Source organism: Rattus norvegicus, chromosome 1 (assembly GCF_021556685.1).
Source record: "Rattus norvegicus strain SHRSP/BbbUtx chromosome 1, alternate assembly SHRSP_T2T, whole genome shotgun sequence".
Classification (NCBI taxonomy): domain Eukaryota; kingdom Metazoa; phylum Chordata; class Mammalia; order Rodentia; family Muridae; genus Rattus; species Rattus norvegicus.
The window spans coordinates 208648060-208660097 of NC_141534.1; the positions used below are offsets into that span (position 1 = coordinate 208648060).

The 12038-nt window shown below is 42.6% G+C and overlaps 1 non-coding gene across 1 annotated transcript; it reads left to right on the forward strand.

Annotated features, from left to right (window-relative positions):
* Window positions 1–7423: 7423 nt before the first annotated feature.
* On the forward strand, window positions 7424–7552 carry LOC120100392 (small nucleolar RNA SNORA51). The gene has a single exon (XR_015655900.1). It is a non-coding gene; the product is annotated as a small nucleolar RNA SNORA51 (small nucleolar RNA).
* Window positions 7553–12038: the final 4486 nt, after the last annotated feature.

Below are 12038 nucleotides of genomic sequence, written 5' to 3' on the forward strand. Positions count from 1 at the left end.
TTCCAACAAAAAGTTTTGGGGAATCTAGATGAATGCCTGCACACAAAGGGTAAAGTGGAAGCTCGTCATAATCTCAGTGAAAAGGACCATTTGCATAGACAAAAACACTGGGCCTGAAACCCTTCTTTTGCACAAACTACTTTAATCATCTTCTTTCTCCTCCCATAACTCCCAGATCCTACTTACTTACTCACCCAATATCTCTTCTTTCTTTCTCAAACAAAACTTAAAAACACAAAACAAATGCAAGCCGGTAAGAAAAACAAAACAAACAAAAGGAGTTCATTTTGCATTAACTTATTACTCCTGACTAAGCTTCTTAAAACACTCCAAGAATATCAGGGAGGCAAAGGAGGAGGAAGCTCATCTGTGGCCACTGCTAAGACACTCTGGGACAACAGTGCAGTAGAGAAAAGAGCATCTGCAGCAACTGCTGCTGGAAGGAGGCTTTATCCCTTCCAGACTAAGTTCTTCACGGACTTCCTTCTTCTTCCTGAAGGCTGCACCATGCCAGGGCTTGTGACGCACATTAGCTATGCTGCAATACTTAGTGCTTCATCCTTGTGGCCAAAATAGCTCTTCAAAATAGCTCTGTCTCGTGGTTTCAGAGGACTCGGTCCATGGACACTTGGCTGTTTTGACCTATAGTAAGACAGGGCATATGTGGTGGAGAAACATCTTCCCATCATGGCAGCCCAGAACCCATAGAAGAGAAACCAGTGTTCCACTGGCTTTCTCCTTTTCCCTTCAACCCAAGCTTCCTAGTCCCCAGTCCTTGGGGTGCTGGTGCTCACATGAACACTAATCTCCCCCTTCAATAAATCCTTTCTGAGAACACCTTTACTAGCTGACAGGCTAGCTTCTGTTGTGGTAGGAACAGTGGGGGTGCTGGAAGAATACAATCTGAATTGAGGCTGCACAGTTTACCAGGCAGTATGAAGGGTTTGCTTTGATACCTGCTTTCTGGCTTTAGAGTCTGGGGAATAACATGCAGGTTCTTCTGCAGATGACAGACTCAACAGACAGATCCAAGTGTGACCTCTGTGACAATATGGCCCTTCACCTACATAATAAAAAAGGAGTTCTGAAAACTAGGTAAGATTGATGAAGCTAAAAAAATGCATGCTGAAAGGGACCAGATATAGATCTCTCCTGAGAGACACATCCAGAGCATGTCCAATACAGAGGTCAGTGCTAACAGCAAACCACTGACCTGAGAACAGGACCCCCTTTGGAGGAATTAGACAAAGGACTGAAAGAGTTGAAGGAGCTTGCAACCCCATAAGAACAACAATGCCAACCAACCAGAGCTTCCAGGGACTAAACCACTACCCAAAGACTATACATGGAATGACCCAGGCCTCCAACTTCATATGTAGCAGAAAATAGCCTTGTTGGGACACCAGTGGAAGGGGAAGCCCTTGGTTCTGCCAAGGTTGGACCCCCAGTGCAGGGGAATATGGGGGGGGCAGTAAGGGGGATAGATGGGGGCAATACCCATATGAGGGAGGAGGAGGGGAAGGGTGACTTATGGACAAGAAACCGGGAAAGGGAATAACATTTGAAATGTAAGTAAAGAAATATATCTAATAAAAAATATGGGAGGCAGGGTGGGAAGGAGTTCTGGACGTTCCCTTAGTTTCTACTCTATTGACTCACAAGTTGAATAAAAGAGCAAGCCAGGGACATAGTCTATAGAAATAGCTTTTGGACATGGATTGATATTGTGTGTTAAGTCCCTGAGAAAATTTTGTATGCATCAAAGACTTGACTTTTCATGGAGTCAGAGTTGGTGTCGCTTCAGCAAACTGACGTGGTGATGCTAGAAATGAAAGTAAAATCAGGAAAAGGCTGTGTGAAAGGGCAGCGAGGGGCTCTGCTTTGATGCAACTGTTGACCCAGAATGTAAAATATAGCATTCAGATCCTGAAGCCAATGACAGACTCTCCAGAGACAGACTCAGTGTGTTCACTCTGACTGAATCTTTTTGTATAACCTTTTTGTATAATCTTTTTGAATAAGACGCATAAACTCCATTGGGGTTGGGAATGCTTCAATACCCAAACACTGAAAAAGTCACAAGCATGAACTTATCTGCATGGATATGGATACAGGCTTGAGGATGGACGTACAGTAGCTAATAAACAGAAATCAGAGAGAGAGAGAGAGAGAGAGAGAGAGAGAGAGAGAGAGAACAAACCTGTGACTTCCTCAGAAGTATTTACAGGGGGTTGGGGATTTAGCTCAGTGGTAGAGCGCTTGCCTAGGAAGCGCAAGGCCCTGGGTTCGGTCCCCAGCTCCAAAAAAAAAGAACCAAAAAAAAAAAAAAAAGAAGTATTTACAGATATGCATCCATATTTTCCTGACACAGGAGAACCTCATGATCTTAAGTGACCCAAACTCTGGAAATACATACATACATACACACACATATATATATGTATATATATATATATATATATATATAGCCAGCCTATATCACAAAGCAAAATTCTGTCCCTCCCCCCAGATAATTACATCCTGTACTAAGTATTACAGACCTTCTTCTTATTATCATAATTTCCTTAAACTTCAACATGAAAACAATTTTATGGCATACATATTGTATTAGGTATTACAAATAATAATTTCCCCTTTGTCAACCTTCGGCCCACAGAAGGTAGGAGGAAGGGATTCTGCCTAGGACCATAGGAAGCAGGATGAGCCCTTTCTGGTTTAGTTGCTTACCTCAAAGGCAGTTTTGTTCTTTTCTTCTTTCTTGGTGAAGTTTTACATTTTAACATTTCAGTTTCCCAAGGTTCTCCACCCCACTGGTTTTACTACTTAATGAGCAGAGACTTTCTGGAATGATTATCTGAAGTGCACCTGCAGCTAACCTACAACTGCTCTGCATAGAACAAGACGTGCCCAGGAGAACTGCAGTTTGGTGATGAAATGCTCGCTTCTAGGAAACACACTCTGCTCTCCCCACGGCCCTCTGAAACTGGGAAATTTTCTAGTTGAATTCCTAAGTGCGTCTTCAGTATTCTGCAGATGCTCAGATGCTGGGATAAAAGCCGGCTGAGTCTAAGGTCCCTTGGGGTCACACTACACAATTCAGTCTGAAAGGCTTCTGTCTTGCTGGTCAGAGTTCAGAGATATCAGTAGTAAGCATTATGTTATGTTTTTGTTTTAATCCCAAATGTGAGACACGGCGCTACTTTGGATCATTCACAGCAGCTAACTGATTTGTCTCGGGCTCTGGTAGGGATGTTCTGCCAGCTGAAGATAGTTTACATTTGGAGTTCTGGGGATTCTTGAGAGGGTTATAAAGTGCCAGAGTCCCGATGGGCTTTGGCAGCTGTTCCTCCCTCTGCTGCTGCTGGATCCTCTTGCAGCTTTTGATGCTTGCTGGGTTGCTGGTTGGAGATAGCTGAACAATGAAAATTGGACTTGCCCCAAGGAACTCGATGCCCCTAATCATCAGGAAGTAGTTTAAAGAGACCCATGTCCCCTTTCCCCTCTAACTTTTCTCATCTACCTAGCATTGGGGGTTGGAAGGGATTAGGGTGGAGAAGAGAGAACCCTATCAAATAGCCAAAAAGTCCGGCTACAGTTATCTGCCACCATCAAGAAGTACTAACTTGTACCTGGACAGCCTTGGCTGTATGATGCAACCCAAGACAACCTCAGCCCCATGGGAGGTCTTCTCCAAGCACCGGGTCCTGTGTCCTTGTACCTGACAGCCAAGACCACAGTGAAGATTATTCAGAAGATTATTCCCAGGATAGATAAGACGCAGGTGTTCTTCTGTGTTCCTGTTGTCTGTGGCCAGAAGCCAGGTGCTGGCCCAGACCTGCTCAGTTGTTTGTATCCAAGTCTCAAGTAGAGTTACAGCAGAGGAGGATTCACGGTCACGTTACTCGCAGGTTCTAGTTCACCAGGAAAGGAAAGTTTTCTCTAGCTACATGAGTCCACCGTGAGGAAATCTGCTGCTTGTGTTTGGGACTGTGGTAACAAGTATCATGGGTGGGAAAAGGTCATCTACACTCTGCATCTCAACAGAGGCAGGTACACAGCTGGATTCCTGCAGGATTTCTGGGAAGAGTCTGAGCTGCAGTTTCACATGCCCGAGCCCTTCAGAAGTTGGGTGGCTCTGTGCACTTCTCCAGGCTGAAGCTGTGAGAGTCCAGCTCCCTCAAATACTGTGGTCCTGTGCCCTTAAATATACCTACTCCTCGACCAGTGTGGTGTCTCTTAATCCTCAGGGAACAAGTTTCAGGAGAGCAAATGTCTTCACCATCACGAAATGCTGATGGAGAAACAAAGTAAAGCTGTAACTTATATCCTCAGTGTTGGAAATTGTTTATTTAAATTTAAAATGAGGGGCAATGTTTATTTTTTTAATTAAACCTATATTCAAATGTAAAACCTTTCTCAAGAATGATAACATTTTCACCTTTGTTTTTCTTTCACCTCCACCTTTGTGCAATGTCCCTTCCAGTCTGAGCTGCCAAAAGCATTTATCCAGCCTCAAAGAACAATATAAAATAATGTCATGGGTAGAGAGGAGCTGAAAAAATAATGAAAGATTTCCCCCACCCATTGTGTATTTCCCCACATGCCTGGGAGAAAGAGTGACTGCAATGGTCAGAGTCTATTTAAGATTTACTATGTTTTCCAATGAGGCCCTTTCTCTCTCTTCTTGACCCTTCACCGTTGTACCTCTCACTCTCTTTCTTCCTTCCCTGTCTGTAATTAGTCTGACACATTCCATGACTAATATTTGCAGATGATACAGCATTTCCTCACAGTTGATTGTGGATAAGAATCATGGAAGGTCACTGAGGTAATATGCCATCTCAGCATACTGCTCCAGGGATCCATCCCGTCACATTCATAGGTCTGTCACAGTAACCTGACCCTAGCCTACCTCCATATTGGCATTTCAGGAACATTTAATTGATTTTCTGTTTTGTAAATCCCACTGTTGCATACACAAAACATCTTGCTTTATATGGCCAGTTGCTCATTTATACCCAAGTTGTGTATTTCCTATTATTAGGTCCATGAAAGACTCTAAGTAAATTATTTAGCCAGCTTTCAGTGCAGAATAACTGACTTTTGCGAAAGCAGGTAGATGCCTTCTAAGAAAAGTAAAGATGACAGAACCTGTCACTCATCGCTATGGCTCCTAGGGTTTCCCAGCCAGAGCAGGGTGCCCCTGCTCTTTGCTGCTGAATGGCAAAGTGTCTATAACATGGACCTTTTCTTAGGAGGTCACACATATGTCACTTCCACAAAGGAAACCCCCAAAGCTGGGGCAGCTGCTGATCAATTTATTATTATTCACACAACTAAACACTTACACATCATTTAACAAAACCACCATCCACCTATCTATTATTCACTTAACCACCATCCAGCCATCTATTATTCACTTATCCACCATCCAGCCATCCCTTCCCCTCTTACCCACCTGCTCGTGTATCACATGCATTTAGAGTGTCCACCTGTCTATTTCCAGAACTATTGCTGGATTTGGTTGTAAAGTGCATTGGACTATAAATTACTATGTGAAAATTAAAATCCAGAGTATATTGAGTCTCCACATGCATGAACATACCATATTTCCACTATTTGGGTTTTTTTAATTTCAGGAATGTTTCTGAGTCTTGGTGAACATTTGCACAAGTAGTACCAAAGTATTTCCTGTTATACTCTATTGTAAATGGAATTTAAGCACTTGAATCTCCAATTATTATTGTTGTTATTATTGTTGTTATCATTATTCACAAGTACAAAGATATTAAAGTATTTATTTCACACATTTGCTTTCCCTTCTTTCGCATCAGTGAACCCATCGACTTCTTTTTAAATTTGTATTTATTTTATCTTATATGTGTGTACCTGAGCATACATATGCACATCACGTGCACGCATGAGCCAGCAGAGGTTAGAAGATGGTGTCAGATCCAATGGAACTGGAGTTATAGTTGGTTTTGAGCTGAACTCATGCTAAGACCTGGTCCCATGTCCTCTACAAGATCAAAAAGGGTTCTTAACCTCAGGGCTGTCTCTCCGGCCCTCATTTGCTTCTTTTAAGAGACATTTTGTAGTGGAATCACAAAGTATTCCACATGACTGATGTTGCACGGAGATTAAAAACAGACTCGTTTCTTCCCTTGCTCTCCAGCCTCCTTCACATCTTTGCAGCCTGTGGGAGTGACATCAGTTTCTAGAACAATGCTGAAAAGGAGCGGTGAGAGGGAGAATTGCTAGTTTGACATTCTAGGGAAGCAGGATGTATAGTTAGTTTCACCACCAGGGATCACAGTGGCTCCTAATTTTTATGTATCCTTTATGGGGATGAGGAATGGCTGTGATGTTTCTTATTTTGCTGAGAAGTCTTCATAAAAGAAGAATTTTAAAAGCTAAGTAAATTTGATTAAAACAAAAAACTGGGGTGGGGGATAAGCTCATCAATGAACTCTGTAAACCTGCTTTAGAGAGTCTCAAGTGTAGCAAAAAGGATGGAGTGCAGACACACCAGCATATGAACAATGTGCCAAATGTAGGGGAAAGGTGATGCAGAGTACAAAAGACTCAGGTAAACACCTTTTCCATGTGTGTCCATTTCAGATGAAGTGGTCAGAGGGACAGAGGCTGAGCTGAAACCTTCTGCAGGGGGTGTTTTTAAAAACCAGTGACCCTCAGAAAGTGTGAGCAGAGGCTCTGCTGAATGAGGGCACAGTTCCCACTCACAGTATGAGGATACCCTGCCCACCTCTGCCACACCACTCTGCAGGGAGGTTAAGTCCTGAAGCTTTAAGTCACTTTAATTGTTCCTGAGAGCTTTTTCCTTCAGCTTCTGCTGTGAGGAGCCTCAGGACAAATGTCTGGCCCTGATCTCTTGAAAGCACAGGCTTTGATATAGCTGTCTCCTGAGAGGCTCTGCCAGAACCTGACAAATATAGAGGTAGATGCTTGCAGCCAACCATTGAACTGAGAATGAGGGTCCCCAATGGAGGAGTTAGAGAAAGGACTGAAGGAGCTGAAAGGATTTGCAACACCATAAGATGAACAATAATATTGATATTGTTAACGAACACCCCCAGAGCTCCCAGGAACTAAACCACCATCCCAAGAAAACACAGGGATGGACTTAAGAACTTAGCTAGAGCTAAGGCTCTAGCTATATAAGTAGCAGAGGATGGCCTTGTTGGGCATCCATGGGAAGAGAGGCTCTTGGTCCTGTCAAGGCTCGATGCCCAGTGTAGTGGAATATCAGAGTGGGGAGGTGGGAGGGAGTGGGTGGGTGGGTGAGGGAGCACACTCATAGAAACAAGGGGAGGAGGGATGGAATAGCAAGTTTCTAGAGGGGAAGCCAGGAAAGGGGACCACATTTAAAATGTAAATAAAAGGTCCAATAAAAGGAAAAATAGGCCTCCTTGTGCTTACCACAGGCTGTGTTCCTACACTGTGTGGAAAGAGGAGAAAGAATAAACCTACCCTGTGTACACCTCAGCCTTGGCCACTGTACCTGGTCTGTATTGTGAATGGGTAGACATGGATAAAAGAAAGAAAGAAAGAGAGAGAGGAAGAAGGGAAGAAAGAAAGAAAGAAAGAAAGAAAGAAAGAAAGAAAGAAAGAAAGAAAGAAAGAAAGAAAGAAAGTCTTTCAACAAAGTGCTCTGTGTACTTCAAGACTTCAGACCAGGTTTGGGGGGCTGCTACAGACATTCCAGGACATGAGCATGGTAAAGACCCTTAGCAACCTTCTTCTTGGTTGAAAGCTCAGCTCCTATAAGATGGGAAATCAACCTTGCTGAGATCTGGGTCAGTTGCTACAGCATGGAGTTATTTGTGATGCTTCTTGAAGCTTTTCACATACTCCCTAGTACCCAGATTTCACATACTCCCTCCCATACCGAGATTCAGCCATGCTCTTTGAGGTACAGATTAGCCATCGATGCTACAGTCCCAGAAGAGTATTATAGTCTCGCTATATAGATATGTGCTGTTGAAAACATATTCATTGACTTTTTTCCACTCCAGATATTCCACATCTGAAAAAAGACAAAAATATGATCGATTGAGGAAGCAGGGATGAGCAGCATCAAAAATTCACTTGCTAAAGCCAGGACTAGGTTAAACATTGATTCAGCATTTTTCATTCTGTGAAGGACCATTCTCATCTTTGTCATGCATGCAAAATATCCCACAGAAATTCTGCATCCCAGATGATGGAAAAGCTCTGCATACCAGTGCATGGTAGCTCCCCAAAGTTGGCAGATAAGCCATAAATACTGTCATTGGCCACTAGTGTGTGAGCTTCTACACTTACCTTTCCCTCTGTAGACAACTTCCACTCCAATACAATAAGCATTGAGTTGAAGACCCATGCTAATACCCTTCAGGAAATGACTGTTGCAACTGGGTTGAGGTCTTTAACATGAAGTTTCTACTTTTCCTTCTAAAGGCATTACAAAAGCATTACATAGTTTGTGGTGAGCTAAGACTGTGTCCGTCATATGTCTAATTCAGCCTTTGCCCAGCTATTAACACCTAGCTATGATGCTCTTTCCGTTGTGATCTACAGAAATAAGTTCTCTTCCTCTTCCTTCCAATTATCTGTAGTCTAAATGTGGGTTCCAGCATCCTAGATCACAGACTACCAGCTGCTTTCATTGGTTATTTTGTATCTCATTGGTTTGGGGATTGCAGACAGTATCTTTGTCTCCTTTTGCATAGACTTATTGGACATAAGTAGTTCCTTCTACCACAGATCAAACCAATATTCAATACTGGTGGTTTTCTTCCTAAGCCTCAGCCTTGAACCAACCCTGGTTCCCACTAATTCAGAACTGTTTATAAGGATTTGAATGTTCATGTTGATAGTTCTGTTCTTGCTTCAAAGTGTTCTTACAGTGTGGTGATTTGGTGTATCCATAAAGTCTTATTTTCCTTATTTTTTCTTTTTATCTGTTCTTTTAGTGAGTTTACATGTTTTCATGAAAGTAGTCTTATTTGCTTCTGAGTGTGGAACTCCTTGACAAATACTTTCTAAGCTGGCCTAGTGGTTATGAGCTTCTTCAGTTTTTGCTTACCTTGGAAAGTCCCTTCATCAACATTGTTTCTGAAGAGTATCTGCTTGATATTGTATCATTTACTTCTTCCTGGTTCTTTTATAAATAATATTTTTGTTAATCCTTTGAGCATTTTATACTACCTATCTTGTTCATATTCACTCTGTACTTCTCCTCACAGCTCCTCTCGGATCCACTCTTTCTCCCTACCCACTTCACTCAGTCTCCTCTTTGCAGCAGCAGCAAATGTCCTCTGACTCTTACAATCTTTCCACCCCCTCTTCCATGATGTTCTCTGAGCCGTCAGTGTAGGGTTATTGTTGTAAATGTATTAATTAGAAATGGAAGCCCCAACAGTTAAGTTGATCTCTGCATTTTAACTAGTGATGGTTTTCCATATATATGGATAAGTATTCAGATTACAGTTAGAAATTATATTAGTTTAGAAAATGTGGCAGTAATACTTCTCACCAGCCAGAAGTAATTAACTAGCTTATAGTACCAAGCATATATAGTGTGCTTAAGTCCAGTTAGGTGTTGTTATTACACCTTTACAGATCTTTTTGCTGGCCATTGCTGTAGTTCACAGGCTTGCAGCTCACTGGAAATGTAGATTATTTTCTCCACTAGCAGATACATTGATCCTTTGGCAAGTGAGAGCTAGTCTTCAGAGACAAAGCTTCCTGGTCAGACTTAGATTGAGTCCTCCAAGTCCTATGTCTGGAACATGTGAAGTCTTCAGCAATGGGCTCTTACCTTCTTTCTTGAAAAGGCACCAAGGGCAATGGCAATAAACTATATTATTATAGAAGTCTTGTTTTTAGGGATCTGCTTAAATTTGAGTCTGTTTACATGTTTAGGGTAGTGAGGATGGGTTATGAAAGGCATCTGCAGTGTCCTCCTTGATATCTACTTTGGGGAAGCTCATTGATGCTTTCAGATACAATTCAGGGTTAATTTCCTCTGTTCGGTTTAGTGGTGGGGATTCATCTGCCAGTTCAGATGTGTAGTGGCACTTAACAAAGAAAATCCAACCTATCAGAATCCAATTTCTCAACCCACCCAATACCTGATCATATGCTCCTCTTCCCTATCCCTTTTCCCTCACAGGTCCCTCCCTCCTTCCCCTCCCCTATGATTGCTTTCTTCTCCCTCCAAATTGGAACCGAGGCATCCTCACTTGGGCCCTTTGGCTTGTTAACTTTTTTAAGTTCTGTGGACTGTATCATGGGTATTCTGTACTTATTTTGGCTAATACCCACTTATTAGTGAGAACACACCATGCATTTCCTTTGGGGTCTGAGTTACCTCACTCAAGATGATATTTTCTAGTTACATCTATTTGCCTGCAAATCTCAGGGTGTCCTTGTTCTTAATAGCTGAGTAGTATTCCATTGTGTAAATGAACCACATTTTCTGTATCCATTCTTCTGTTGTGGGACATCTGGGGTGTTTCCAGCTTCTCTCTATCACAAACAAGGCCACTATGAACATAGTAGAACAAGTGCCCCTGTGACCTGGTGGGGCATCTTTTGGGTATATTCCCCCAGACTGTACCAGAGATCTGGGAGGGAAGAGAAATGCCCTACAGTAGGGAGAAGGAACTTGTAGAGTCTACCTCTAGCAGAAAGACAGGACATCAAGTGAGAGATGTGCCATCCCACAGTCAAAAACTCTGACCCATAATTGTTCCTGTCTGAAAGAACTGCAGGGACAAAAATTTTTTAAAAAGCCTGAGGAAAAGGAGATCCAACAACAGGCCCAAAGTGAGATCCAGCTCAAGAGGAGGCCCCAAGACCTGACCCTATTACTAAGGTTATGGGTTGCTCACAAAAAGGGACCTATCATGACTGCCCCCAAAAGACCCAACAAGCAGCTGAAAGAGTCAGATGCAGATATTTACACCCAACCAATGAACAGAAACTGCTGGTCCCTGTGGTTGAATTAGGAAAAAGCTGGAAGAAGCTGAGGAGGAAGGCAACCCTGTAGGAGGACCAGCAGTTTCAATTAACCTAGACTCCCAAGATTTCTCAGTCACTGGACCACCAACCAGGCAGCACATGCCAGCTGATATGGAGGCCTCCAACACATGTACAGCAGAGGAGTCCTGGGTCTGGGTTCAGTCAGAGAAGATGCACCTAACCTCTCAAGAGACTAGAGGCCCCAGGGAGTGTAGAGGTCTGGTGGGGTGGGGGATGTGGGGTGGGGGATGTGGGGTGGGGGATGTGGGGTGGGGGATGTGGGGTGGGGACATCCTTGTGGAGATGGAGATGCTGGTTGGGGAGGAGGTATGGGATATGGAACAGTCAGAGAGTGGACCAGGAGGGGGATAAAATCTGGAGTATTAAAATAAAGATTAAATAAATTTATTTTAAAAAACCAACACAAAATAATTGCTCTATAATGGGAAAAAAAACAAAACAAAACGAACAGAATCCAATTTCTCAATATTCACAGCCTCAGAGACTTCCCATATGTCTTCACACCAGGTTACAGGATCCTGGTCTCTTCCAATCATTCCCTAACTTTAACTGTAATGCCCTTCAAGGCTAAGGCTTAGACTTCCAGTGTCAGTCACTCGATCATGGGACAAGGACTTCTGTTTTATTTCTGGCAACCCAGCCCTATGACTATAAGAAAGATGATTCTCTCTCAAAACACACATAGAAGCCTTAGGTTGTTTATATCTGAAGCTGAGAAATCACCTCTGGTCTCTTTCTTTTCATTTTTTACTTTATCAAGAATGTTCAAGACAATAATCTAGCATTATTGTACTCCTCAGATTTTAAATGTTCAAAAGTGTTGAGTATTGTGCCCCTGAATTCCTGGATTCTCACAAGCAGTGACAGAGATGAAATGAATCTATCTGGCCCCATTATTTAAAAAGTTCGCATGAATGTGTTAGCAATGATTTCCTTATTACCCAGGTCTTTATCTACTTGAACTGTAGTCGCGTTAGAGAACTTGTCCC